The following is a 14,921-nucleotide window of genomic DNA, read 5'->3' on the forward strand; positions in this document are numbered from 1 at the left end:
AACCTCTCTATCCTCATAAGGTAGTGGTAAGGTCTGCGTACACACTACCCTCCCCAGACCCCACAGTGTGGGATATTACTGGGTATGTTATTGTTGTTGTTCTAACATTATCTTTTGACATTGAATCTGACATTTGAATGGATTAATTGTCTTTTATAAGCTTATTATATTGACAATTACAATTTTTCAAAACTATATATATAAACACACACACACACATGTTTATTATAGAAAGAATAAGGGAGATGCTGTAGATCAAAATAAATATGCTTAAATTATTGGTAGCCTAACGCATTTGAGGAATTTTACTAGACCAGATATTGCATATGATGTGTGTAGATTGAGTAGATATACTCAAAACCTGAGTCATGATCATTGAAATACATTAGAAAGAGTAATAAAATATTTGAGAGATACCATGAATTATGGTATCAAATATAATGGATTTCATACTGTATTTGAAGGATACAGTGACATTAACTGGATCTTTGATTCAGATGAGAGAAAATTCACTAGTGTTTATGTGTTCACCCTTGGTGGGGATGTTGTGGCTTGGAAATTAGCTGAACAAACAATAATAGCTAGATCTACTAGGAATAGTTAAAGAACCTTTTGACAAGTATTCCATTAGGAATAAAACTGACACCTTCTGTGTCAATGCATTGTGATTGCCAAGCTGCAATAGCCATTGCTAAAATTAAATCCTTCAATTGAAAGAGTAGACACATTGAATTGAGACATAATGTGAAAAAATAACTACTGCGAGATGAAATTATTTCCATAGATTATGTGAAGTCAGAAGTGAATTTGGCCGATCCTCTGACTAAACCTTTAGGAAGAGAAAGAATATCTGAAACATCGAGAGAAATGAGACTATTGCTTATTTGAGTTGTATCAATAATGATGGTAACCCAAACTATGTGGTTGGAGATCCGATGAAGAAGGTTCATATGTGTAATAACAAGTCATTAGTTGATCGAATACGCATTATTAAGTTATGTCTCTTCCTATGATGTGTGTATATTGTGCAAAACTGCAAGGAATATGAGGATGAGTTATTAAAATCTTTATCCAATAATTCATAGCCTTTTTATAGGTGGTGTATTGCAATGCGAAATATACTTGATGGATGGACCTATATGAGTGTGGATTGTGGCCGCTCCTATGAAATTTGTGGCAAAATTTCTAGAGCACTCATGAAAATCAGGTGCGGACATTGCCTATTAGCACAAAACCACGATAACAATAGAAATTATAGGGATATAATATTATGAATAAGATCCCTAGCTTACAACACGAATTTTTTGGTTCATAGAAGTTATCAACTTCACTGTTATGACCTAAAACTCGACATGTTGTGATGTGCCTATCATGATACTAGGCAAGCCAATAACTCACACATACCAAAATTTTAAATTCAAAATATACTGAAATAGGTTTAAGTAAGTAAAAATCTCATAAAAACTAGATGAAAACGCCATAACTCATTACAAAATTTCCCAAAACTTGGGTGTCACTGAGTACATGAGCATCTATAGAGTAAAACAGTCTAATACACTGTCTAAGAAAGTAGAGCTGAATAACCAAAAACTGAGAGATTGAAGAGGAGAGTCATGGCCTGCAGACGCCAAAGCAGCTAGCTCGATAATCTCCGAATAGGTAAAACTCCATGATCAACAACAACCGTGCCCGGAAATGCCTGGATTTGCACACAAGGTGTAGAGTGTAGTGTGAGTACAACCAACTCAATAAGTATCGTAAATAAACAAGGCAATGTAAGAGAAGTTTAAATTATTGAGGATACTAGTTATTCTGGTGTAATTCTGCCTTTTTTAAACCAGCACAACACAATATTTAAAACTAATTCATTAAGCTTCGTGAGAAGAATATCCATGTGTGCATGTGCACTGTTTCTCAAATACCCTGCTCAAACAGTACTATGGCATGTAGAGGAAGGAAACCAGTAAGTCAAATAAAAGATCAAGAAGATGAAAATTTCCATACACTGCACGAACAACTCACGTGCTGCACGGACAACTCACGTGCTAACAATAAAACTTGCACGGATAACTCATTTGAGACACGGACAACTCACGTATCAATATTATTAATATATGGATCCGCACGGACAACTCACGTGCTGCATGAACAACTCACGTGCCAATAATATCAGTAAGCGGTTCCTCACGGACAACTCACGTGCCAATAACACAATTCGCCCAACATAGTCACAGGCCCCAGTCCAAACATATCACACAGAAGCAATAAAACAAGTATACATGTATATGATGAATGAAATAAGATTCTCATGCTCTTGGACTGGTATAAGTGATATGCTAAAGTGTAGGCATGTGCAAAGTGTGCTATCGTAGCTCGAACCAGCAATTTCATCAATGAAAAGCATTTACCAAGTTCGTTCAGGGGCTAAACCTCTATGTAGCCTCATCAAGGCTCAAATAGATCACATAAACTGTTACAACATGAGAGATATCATAGCTGAAAGCTTAAAAGTCATTTCTAGGCTTATAAGAGCCCGAGCACAACCCAAACATGAAAATACAATCCCGGTTCCTGCACATGGGCTCATCCCCATGCATGTGCACACCCAAAAGCACGTGGCTATCACAACAATTCAGGCAACTGGTGTCGCGCCCCCTTTTTCCTTCGCGGAAGTCCGGGTTTTGACATTCATGGGTGAACAACTCGTTTCCTTTTGGGAATTGGGTATTTGAAGAGTCGCCACCTAACGGATTAAGGTGCGTTAGGGAACCTAGAGCGGTTAACTCATGTAACCAGTTTGCATTACCAGAGATTAGGGTAAGGGCTCAAAATAACCTTGAGGCGAAGGTGTTAGGCACCCCTCGCGGTTCACAACGATGGGTACCGGCTGTCGCGCAGCGTTTTTCCTTCGCGGAGAAGTCCTGGTTTCGACATTCATGGGGGAACAACTCTTTTCCTTTTGGGAATTGGGTATTTGAAGAGTCGCCACCTAACGGATGAAGGTGTGTTAGGGCACTTAGAGTAATTAACTCATGTAACCAGTTTGCATTACCAGAGATCAGGGTAAGGCTCAAAATAACATTGAGGAGAAGGTGTTAGGCACCCCTCGCGGTCCACAACGGTGGCTCCCGGTCGAACTTAAACTACGTGAATTAGTCATTTAACAAGTAAGCAGTCTCAGCACATATTTGCAAATAAAGGTAGTTTACACAGTCTAAATACATATATGATCAAGGAGGTTTAGATGGTCCAATGCATATATTGAAAGTAAAAGAGGTTTAGACAGTTTAAAACACATATATGTAAAAGAAAAGAAGTTTAGATAGTTTAAACACATATATGTAAAGAAAAAGAAATTTAGAAAGTTTAAACACATGTGAATTGGGAAAGGGAAGTCCTAAGTTGATTAGCCTATAGGATCAATCTGTGCAATGCCCGGTAATCCTCCTCAACTAGAGGGGCTACACGTGACATTAGCGTGCAGGTCATCATATCCTTTTACTACCCATTACCCTCCCCTTAGTGGTTATCAGCGAGTTTAATTATTGAACTCTAAGCGTGCTTTTCCCGTCCCTTCCTTGTGGTCCCGGAGGAGTTTAGGACCTCTAGACTTAGGTAGTTCTAGACAATCCTAAGGTGTTTAAAAGGCAAAAGTCTAGGCGACAACAAATAACACATAGGAGTGTCAATTTGAGGAAACATATAAAGGCTCATCTTTACCTCCACATATACATAGGCAAATAAGCAGCACGTGTCAAGCAACTGATCTTTAAAGAAATTCAGAAAACCTAGGAACATGATGTCTAGATGAACATTACAGAACAGAACATGCAGCGTTTGTTTTAAGGGAGGTGACAAAATCCTAACCAGTTTGCCTACTGGTTTTATAGCCCATTAATCCTGGACAATTTCACACATAAACGGAACCTGATTTCACAAATATTTAATGGCCTAAGGCTTGCCTAGGCGTGTGTCTATATGCAGTCATAATCTGGGAATTATTAAACAGCTTGAAGTTATTTAGTCCTATAGGCATGCTGATCTAAATGACAGAAACTGATTTTAGGCATGTTGACAGTAGGACGTGATATCTATGTGTTGGGACTATTTTAAACCCTTTCATAGACAATTGTTTATTTAGGCGATATAGACATGATTTAAAGCAGATGCAAATAGAGTCCTGAGGCAGGATTTCTAATGCACATAGAGATGGTCGTTTATTTAAGCAGTATTATTCACATAATAGCAAGATTTCTAAGTAAAAGCGACTGATGCAGAATAAAAAGTGAAGTGATGAATTATAACATGTAACATGCGGAAGCAGTAAACATGATTGTCCTAAGACAGGGTATCTAATGCACAAATTTAGCACGGTTTAATGCGAATAAGCATAGCAATCCTAAAGCATGATATCTGATGCATCACACAAACCTAGAATATGATTTCTACAGCAACTCAACATAATGTAGAACCTAAAACATGGTTTTTACCCAGTTTACCCCACAGCATATAGCTACCCTCCCTTTTCGCTAGTTACCCCAATATCTATTTACAAAGAATTATTACAGACCAGGATTGCATAAATTACATAAATGAAATATAAAGTAGACTATAGGGAGCCTGATGCAGGCCCAATATAAACCTGAGAGTACCAGGCCTTCAGTGTAGTCTCAAATGCCCAGAAATCTCATAGCCAACAAGTGTCCAAGTGTGTCAGAGTTCCCTAAGGACCTCAAGGATCGCAGGCAGTGCTCACACCAAGACCTTTCTCAAATAGGGACTGGTTATGTGCAGTGTGGAAGGGCCAGCCCTAGTATGCCAGAGTTCAAAGAGATCTCAAGGATCCCTAACCAGTACACATACCAGAGGGGCAGAACTTAATAATCTAAGAGTAAAGTGAGAGTGCTTGACACAGTTTGAAAGATTTGGTGAAAACAGTATAGAGATGAATCTAAGAGTGAAAAGGTTTTCTGAAATAGAAACTAGTTTGGTAGTGAAAAATAGTTTGAGAAGACTACCAAAACATTTTTTGAAAATAAAACAGCAAACAATCAATTGGTCATAAAACATCCAGATTCAGAAACACTCAACAAATAGATCTCACACAGGGATAAAGGGATTGGGGACACATAAGAGTCACATTGGGGGGTACATGGATAGTTATAGAGGAAACATACAGACAACAACTGCATAAAACACTTAGGGTCTTAGAGACGTAGCAGGTTAGTCATGGATAGTAAACAGTTAAGACATAGATCACAGATGTAATATAGAAAGCAGGACATGTCTTGAATAGGATTAAATATACAGGCAGGGTCAATCACATACATCAATTAACCAACATGATCACATAGTTAAGGGATTAAACAGATATTCACAAACAGGCCGGTTAAGTATCAGATAACTAGGTGAAGTGTAGACATGCTAATCATACATTGAACAGGACAGAATTTAGACATGCTAAGCAAAGAAGTAAACAGGAAGACAGGTTGAATTCATAGTCAATGAACTAGTGCAGGAATGAAACACATAGGGTTTGGGTTTCAAAATTTAACTAGAGACATACCAGCCAAGAAAGAGAAATGCAGAACATGAATGAAACGGGTGCAGTTCCACTATCTAGCCTTGGCTTTAAGTCGGCTAGACCCCACAATAGCACAAGTATCACAAGTAGCAAAGAAGGGAAGAGTTTGAATGTATGTGTGTGTTATGGACTGATGTTCGTGTGTTAAGAAGTAAAACAGGGACCTTATATATTAGCTCAAGAGTAGAGCAAATAAGGTAAAGGAATCAATAGTCAGCAATTAAGGGATCACAGAATCGATCGCACAAAGAGGTTCAGCACAGTCTTCCCCTTAATTAAGGGCAATTAGCCAACGGTAATGACCGGAACTAATTAAGGCAAGAGGTTCAAATCAGGCTAAATAAAGGAGTAAAGAATCAGAGGTCTAATTAAGGAAAGGAGTTCAAATCAAACCAAATAAAGAACTACAGAATAAAATAATCAGGGGTTTAATTAAGGGAAGAATCATGTAAAGGAATCAGTAAATATACAACAATCAAATAAGGCAAGAACAACTAATTATGGTCGCAATCGTAGAAACATGCAAGACTTAGGAGTACAGATTCTTAACAGAACAAATCAATCAACAAGACTAACAACAATTCTCAAAGAATATATCGATTCCCATAAATAAATTAGACTAAGTAAAACTTTATAAACACAGAGAAGTTAACCGGAAAATTAATTCAATAACCCTAATAGAGATTAGTTAGGGCAAAAATCATAGAGTAATGCATTTGACAAAGGAAAATCGTGTAGGTCAAAGATACAGAGTGAATCAACACAGCTGGTAACATTGAAAACTCAAAATCGAAGCAAAAAATCAGAAAATCAGAGTTTCACATAAATCGACTAGGGTTTAAGCAACCTTTGCGTGAATCAGTCAAGAACACTAAAGGGTAATCGATTAAACATTTAAAAATCAGAAAGACCTTGAGAAAATGACTTATAATAAACCCTAGTTTAGGAAAAAATGGGAAATCAGTTGAAAACCAGAAAACTTTCAAGGAAAACATGTGAAATATGTTCGATTCATCTCAGATCTGTACAGATCTGAGAAGATCGGAGACCAACAATTAGGGTTTTTAGAAAGTGCACAGAGACGAGAACATAGGCTTAGAAAACCATGGATTCGTAGCAAAATAAGAAAGGTTTCTTACTCATGGTCGAGCAAACGGCCTGAAACAGGCAAAGAAATCAAAGGTGCAAACCAGACCGCCTAGGTCCCTTGAGATCTTCTCAAGGATCTAGGAAACTGATGAACCATGGCAAGTAGGAGGCCACTAGAGGCTTGAGACGACGAAGAAACATCATCGAATGGTGGTGAGAGTCGGTGACGGCGGGGAAATTAGGGCTCCGCTAGAGAGCGTTTGAGAGAGAAGGGAACAGAGGGCGGCGGAACTGGAGAGGATGAGGGGGTTAGGGTAGGTTAGGGGGTTTGTTATGGTAGGTTTAATTGTGGACCGTTGATCAAAATGATCAACGGCCACGATTAAACCGGGCTATTGGGTCGGGTGTATGCAGATTGGGCCTAAGGGGTTTTGGGCTGGCTTTTGGGTTAATATTAAGGGGGATTTTGGGCTGTTTTTAAAGGATTTGGGTTTGGGAATAAAAAGGCTATTTATTAAATACCCCAAATAATTTATGAAAAATATTTTATAAAATAATTAGCAAATTATAGAAATAATTTTCATGCATAAAAATGTTTTAAAATAATTACTCGACATTTTAAAAATATAGTGAGCCATTTTATGGCAAGATAATGTGATAATGTATGCATGGGCTATAATTATAAAGTTACTGCAATTGTAACCAAAAAGTGTAAACCCAGCCATATGTGAAATAATTTGAACTTAATATGACTATAAATAGCAATATTAAGTCATGAAATGCAATAAAGTCATTTGTGATGTAATTTTGTAATTATTTATGTAAATAAAATACTAGGATAAATTGATTTAAAAAATGTAGAATTTATGGAAAAATATCAATTGTTGTTAATGCATAGTTTTGAAGGTATATATGCATTTTAAAATATTATAGGAAAAAATTGGGTATCAACAGCTGCCCCTCTTTACCCGGGAATGATGAAAGAGTTTTCGGGTAAAGAAATGATGGCCAATTTTGACCGAATGGGATGTTTTGAAAGATAGAGGCCGGACTCTGGTCTTTGAGCTGCCTATATATCCCTGATTTTACAGGAATCAGTCCATGTGTAGTTCCGGATCCACCGGTGAATGAAGCTGATGGAGTTGTCATAGGAATGGTTGCCAATTTTAGCGAAGGTTCTTTTGTTATGGGTAGTGTCGGATGGAGATATGATTATGGGTTGGCGATATTTCAGCCCATGAGATGCAACAATATGATGCTAAAATTAACAAGACAAGGCTTAGTCTTGTGAGATTGAGGGCATAGCTTAGCCCGAAAGAGAAGCAAATAGATAGTGCCGGAATAGAGCAATATTTATGCAAGGAGGGACATTGCTTAGTCCCATGAGAAGGCGGTGCTTAGCCTTATACAAATATGGAGGCAGGGCTTAGCCTCATTCAAGGTTCGGGACAGGGCTTAGTCCCGTACAAATGGAAGGCAGAGCTTAGCCTTATGCAAATATGGAGGCAGGGCTTAGCCTCATGCAAGGTTTGGGACAGGGCTTAGTCCCATGTAAATGGAAGGCAGAGCTTAGCCTTATGCAAATATGGAGGCAAGGCTTAGCCTCATGCAGGGTTCGGGACTGGGCTTAGTCCCATGCAAATGGAAGGCAAAGCTTAGCCCTATGCAAATATGGAGGCAGGGCTTAGCCTCACGCGAGGTGGAGACAGAGCTTAGTCTCATGCACGGTACGGGACAGGGCTTAGTCCCATGCATAGAGAAGGCAGTGCTTAGCCTCATGCAAATATGGAGGCACGGCTTAGCCTCATGCGAGGTGGAGACAGAGCTTAGTCTCATGCAGGATGCGGGACAGGGCTTAGTCCCATGCAAAGAGAAGCCAGAGCTTAGCCTTATGAAAATATGGAGGCAGGGCTTAGCCTCATGCAAGAGGGGATACAAAGTTAGTCTCATGCAGGATGCGGGACAGTGCTTAGTACCATGCAGAGGGAAGGCAGAGCTTAGCCTTATGCAAATATGGAGGCAAGGCTTAGCCTCATGCAAGGTTCGGGACAGGGCTTAGTCCTATGCAAATGAAAGGCAGAGCTTAGCCTTATGCCAATATGGAGGCAGGGCTTAGCTTCATGCAAGAGGGGAGACAAAGCTTAGTCTCATGCAGGATGCGGGACAGGGCTTAGTCCCAGGCAAATGAAAGGCAGAGCTTAGCCTTATGCAGATATGGAGGCAGGGCTTAGCCTCATGCAAGAAGGGGGACAGAGCTTAGTCTCATGCAAGATGCGGGACAGGGCTTAGTCCATGCAAATGGAAGGCAAAGCTTAGCCTAATGCAAATATGGAGGCAGGGCTTATCCTCATGCAAGATGCGGGACAGGGCTTAGTCCCATGCAGAGGGAAGGCAGAGCTTAGCCTTATGCAAATATAGAGGCAGGGCTTAGCCTCATGCAAGGCTCGGGACAGGGCTTAGTCCCATGCAAATGAAAGGCAGAGCTTAGCCTTATGCAAATATGGAGGCAGGGCTTAGCCTCATATAAGGTTCGGGACAGGGCTTAATCCCATGCAAATGGAAGGCGGAGCTTAGCCTTATGCAAATATGGAGGCAGGGCTTAGCCTCATGCAAGGTTTGGGACAGGGCTTTGTCCTATGCAAAGAACGAGTAGCAAATAAGAGTAGAGTATTTCTTAGCTGGAGATATATTCAGTGTCTGGTGGCCCGATTGATAGTGATTTTGCTGTGTGTATATATTTGCGAATGCTGCTATTACGTCAGATGTGCCTGCGCTCAAAGAAAAAATTGTAAGTTTTGTAAGGGGAGGTTGGTTCGTGCCTTCGCCTGCTGGCTCTGTTCCTTCATTCTGGAGGCCTTGTTTGAGTTTCCCTGGGTAACACTTGGCTGTTACAGAAATAGAGTTTTCGAAAATATGCAATTATTGATAAAATAAAGTTATTTTTAGAAAAACATAGTGAAATATCAAGTAGTTTGGATGAGCTAGTGACTGTAACATATTTCAGAGACATTGCAACTTTCTTGTGTTATTATTTTGAGGGTCCTCCTCAAAATTCTGCCCCAGTTTGGTAGATGATCCTTCATCCGTTTGCGAGCAACGAACTTGTTGAACTTTCTTCGGAATTTTGATAACCCTTCTCAATATTCTGCCCCAGTTTCTTAACCAGTTTCTGACTCTCTGGTATGCGATAGCGTCGGCTGAACTTGCTCCGGAATTTTGAGGGTCCTCCTCAAAATTCTGCCCCAGTTCTGGGTCCTGGGGGAAATGAAAATTTTATTATGATATGACTGAACACACGTGGTTGCCTATGTATCCCCTCTTAAACGGGAATCAGGTCAAGCGTAATTCAATTACATCAGATGGGGAAATGTAAATAGTCTACACATAGTATGTTTTGACTGCATTTGAATTGATTGGTTTTGGCCAGACTTCTCCGTCCATTTCTGCAAGTTTGAGTGCTCCTCCTGTTAGCACCTGGTGAACCATGTAAGGACCTTGCCAGTTGGGAGAGAATTTCCCTTTGGCTTCATCTTGATGTGGAAAGATCTTCTTTAACACCAGCTGTCCTGGTGCAAACAGTCTTGGTTTGACCCTTTTATTGAAAGCTCTGGAAATTCTGTTCTGATAAAGCTGATCGTGACGCACTGCGTTCATTCTTTTTCCATCTATAAGGGCCAACTGCACATAGCAGCTCCTTATCCAATCTGCATCGCTGAGTTCGGCTTCTTGTATGATCCTTAAAGAAGGGATCTCTACCTCGGCTGGGATGACAGCTTCGGTACCATAAACCAGCATGTAGGGAGTTGCCTCGGTTGATGTGCGAACTGTAGTACGGTATCCCAACAAAGCAAAGGGTAGCTTCTCATGCCATTGTTTGTGGTTTTCCACCATCTTCCTTAGTATCTTCTTGATGTTTTCGTTGGCAGCTTCTACGGCTCCATTCATCTGAGGTCTATAGGTTGTGGAATTCTTGTGCTTGATTTTGAAAGTTTCACACATGGCTTTCATCAGATCACTGTTGAGATTGGCGGCATTATCAGTGACAATGGACTCGGAAACTCCAAATCGGCAAACGATACGATCCTTGACAAAGTCTGCAACGACCTTCTTGGTTACAACTTTGTAGGATGCAGCCTCTACCCATTTTGTAAAGTAGTCAATTGCCACTAGAATAAACCTGTGCCCGTTTGAAGCAGTGGGCTCAATCGGACCGATGACATCCATTCCCTATGCGGCAAATGGCCAAGGTGAGCTTGTTGCATTGAGCTCGTTTGGCGGCACCTTTATCATATCGGCATGCACTTGACATTGGTAGCATTTTCGGACATACTGGACGCAATTTGTTTCCACGGTGATCCAAAAATACCAGCTTTGAGTATCTTTTTGGCCTAGACAAAACCATTCATATGCGGGCCGCAGGTCCCAGCATATATCTCCTCAAGTAGCTTAGAAGCCTCTTTTGCATCGACACATCTTAGCAATCCCAAATAAGGAGTCCTTCTGTACAAGTTTCCGCTGTGGAAGAAGTGATTGGACAATCTCCGGAGTGTGCGTTTTTGAGTATGGTTCACATGCTCAGGGTATTCTCCTTTCGCCAAATATTCCTTGATGTCATGGAACCAAGGTTTTCCATCCATTTCTTCTTTAACATGGGCACAATACGCCGGCTGATTATGAATTCTCACTGGGATGGGATCAATGAAATTCTTATCTGGATGCTGTATCATGGATGACAAAGTGGCAAATGCATCGATAAACTCATTCTGAATTCTAGGCACATGCTGAAACTCTATCTTCGTGAACCTCTTTCTCAATTCCTGTACACGGTGCAGATATGGAAATATCTTAGAATTCTTGGTGGCACACTCTCCTTGTACCTGGTGCACAAGCAAATCTGAATCACTGATTACCAGCAGCTCCTGAATATTTATGTCGATTGCCATATTGAGTCCTAGTATGCAGGCTTCATATTCTGCCATGTTGTTGGTGCAGGGAAATCTGAGTTTGGCGGATACCAGATAATGTTGACCTGTTTCTGATACCAAAACCGCTCCAATGCCTACTCCTTTGAAAATTGCAGCTCCATCAAAGAACATCCTCCAACCGTCGTATGCTTCAGTAATGTCCTCTCCTACGAACGACACCTCTTCATCAGGAAAATACATTTTCAAGGGTTCGTATTCTCCTCCCATAGGATTTTCAGCAAGATGGTCTGCCAATGCTTGTCCTTTGACCGCCTTTTGAGTTACATAGACAATATCAAACTCACTTAACAGTATTTGCCATTTGGCTAACTTTCCAGTCGGCATAGGTTTCTGAAATATGTACTTCAGAGGATCCATCCTGGATATAAGGTATGTAGTGTAGGCACAGAAGTAATGCCTCAATTTCTTAGCCGTCTAGATCAAAGCACAACAAGTACGTTCCAGCAGAGAGTATCGTGCTTCATAAGGTGTGAATTTCTTACTTAGGTAGTATATGGCTTGCTCTTTTCTCCCTGTCTCCTCATGTTGTCCCAGAACACATCCGAAGGCTCCATCTAATACAGATAGATAGAGTAGAAAAGGTCGACTTGGCTCTGGCGGGACCAAAACCGCCGGTGTGGACAAGTACTTCTTGATTTTGTCGAAAGCTTTCTAACAATCCTCGGTCCAGCTTATTTCAGCATCTTTCCTTAGCATCTTGAAGATGGGTTCACATATAACTGTGGACTGCGCTAGGAAGCGACTGATATAGTTGAGACGTCCTAGAAAGCTCATCACGTCCTTTTTGCTCCTAGGCGGCGGTAACTCCTGAATAGCCTTAACCTTGGACGGGTCCAGCTCGATCCCTCGACGACTGACAATCAATCCCAGTAACATTCCTGCGGGAACCCCAAATGCACACTTTGCGGGGTTCAGTTTTAAGTTGTACCTCCTTAACCTGTCAAAAAACTTTCTCAAGTCCGCTATGTGATCCGCGACCCTCTTGGATTTGATAATGATGTCGTCCACAAACACCTCTATTTCTTTGTGTATCATATCATGGAAGATGGTTGTCATGGCTCTCATGTAAGTAGCCCCAGCATTATTTAGACCAAATGGCATTATTTTGTAGCAGTATACCCCCCATGGCGTAATAAAAGCTATTTTCTCTACGTCTTCTTCATCCATCCAAATCTGATGATAACCCGCGAAGCAATCTACAAAGGATTGGAGCTTATGCTTGGCGCAATTATCAATCAGAATGTGTATATTTGGCAGTGGAAAGTCGTCCTTAGGACTTGCTCTGTTTAAATCTTGATAGTCGACACATACTCTGACTTTCCCATTTTTCTTCGGAACTGGTACAATGTTGGCTAACCAGGTTGGGTATTAAACCACTCAGAGGACTTTGGCTTTGATTTGCTTAGTAACTTCTTCCTTGATTTTCAGGCTCATATCTGGTTTGAACTTCCTGAGTTTCTACTTCACTGGCGGACACATGGGATTGGTAGGTAATTTGTGAGCCACTATGGACGTGCTCAAATCGGTCATATCATCGTATGACCATGCAAAGATATCCTCATACTCCTTCAAGAAACAAATGTACTCCTCTTTCTCTCTCGGTGATAAGTGAATGCTAATGCGAGTCTCCTTCACGGTTTCGGTGTCTCCCAAATTTACTGCTTCGGTTTCGTCTAGGTTGGACTTAGGCTTATTCTCAAAGTTCTCAACCTCCCTGGCAACTTCCTCAAGTATTTCATCTTCTTCATTCGAGTCACTATCCTTATATTGCGTTGCCTCATTACATGCCACAGTCACCGGTTCATCAGGAAAAGTAATAATAACGTTGTAGCAAGAAAAATGTGGAAGATAATAATGAATAGTAAATAGCAATGCATTGATTAAAACTGAGAACATCCAAAAAAAGTACGGCTCGATGAATCGAGCATTTATTTGAAACAAGTAAGTCTTTAAAAACAAAATTACTGAAAATCTTAGATGCCTAGCATGGCTATAGAAATAAAATTAAGTTGTTTGCCAAGCTACCCAGGAACTCGGCGGGCCCGGGATGGTGTGGCAGTCCAGTTCCTGAGAACAACTCCTTTCTCCACAGTCTGAATGGTGAGGCCTTCATCCTCCTCCTCTTCAATTATTGCACTACAGTCCATATCCTCGTCCTCCAGGAACAGATTCCTTAGCCCAGCTAATGCTTCTTCTTCTGCAGTTCCCTATATTGTATCAACTTGGTGAAAAGTCTGACCCAGATGTGGCACTGGTTGCTCGAGAGGATAATAAGGTCCACGCCATGGAGGCGACCAGTCATCACACTCTTGCCATGTATATTGGTATCCGAGCCCGAAAGTAGTACCGTGACGTTTCAGCTATATTGGTTTGGTGATGCCTTGGAGATTTTTCCCAAGCCCTTTGCCGGGTTCATACCCAAACCATGCTAATATGTTCTCTATTTTACTACTCCACCATTTTTCTTTCTCAACGGCATGGACACGTTCGATGTGATGATAGGTTTCCCCTCCTTACCTTCTTTTGTTCCCGATAACCGGGATGGTTTGACTAGTGTAAATGGGGTTACTCCCGTCCTCGTGAATGATCACCTCCTGATGGTTCCATTTGAACTTCACGGCTTGGTGTAGTGTGGAAGCCACAGCCCCAGCGGCATGTATCCATGGTCGGCCCAATAAAAGATTGTATGAAGCTGATATGTCAAGCACCCTGAATTCAACATCAAACCAAGTTGGCCCCATCTGCAGAGAAAGATTAATCTCCTCAATCGTGGCCCTTTGAGACCCATCGAAGGCTTTCACGTTCATGCTTCCTGCCTTTATTTCATGGAAACTTTTACCCAATCTTTGCAAAGTATCCAACGGACAAATGTTGAGGCTTGAACCTCCATCGATCAGAACTCCGGCAATGAATTTATCTTCGAATTGTACTGTGATATGCAACGCTCGGTTATGATTCAACCCTTCAGGCGGTAGTTCATCCTCGTGGAAGATGATCTTATGACTTTCCAGCACCTGCCCTGCCATGTTGGCCATCTCTCCGCAGGTGATATTGTTGGGCACGTAAGCTTCGCTCAACACCTTCATCAAAGCATTCTTATGTGCCTCCAAATATTGCAACAATGACAGGATGGATATCTGAGCTGGGGTTTTGTTCAAATGATCAATGACGGAGTATTCCCTTGCTTGTACTTTCCTCCAAAGGTCATCTGGTCCCGTTTCAATGACTGGCTGCTTGGTAGTGGCATCCTTACTTGGTCCTCC

This window comes from Nicotiana attenuata, unplaced genomic scaffold (genome assembly GCF_001879085.1).
Source record: "Nicotiana attenuata strain UT unplaced genomic scaffold, NIATTr2, whole genome shotgun sequence".
NCBI classification, from domain to species: Eukaryota; Viridiplantae; Streptophyta; class Magnoliopsida; order Solanales; family Solanaceae; genus Nicotiana; species Nicotiana attenuata.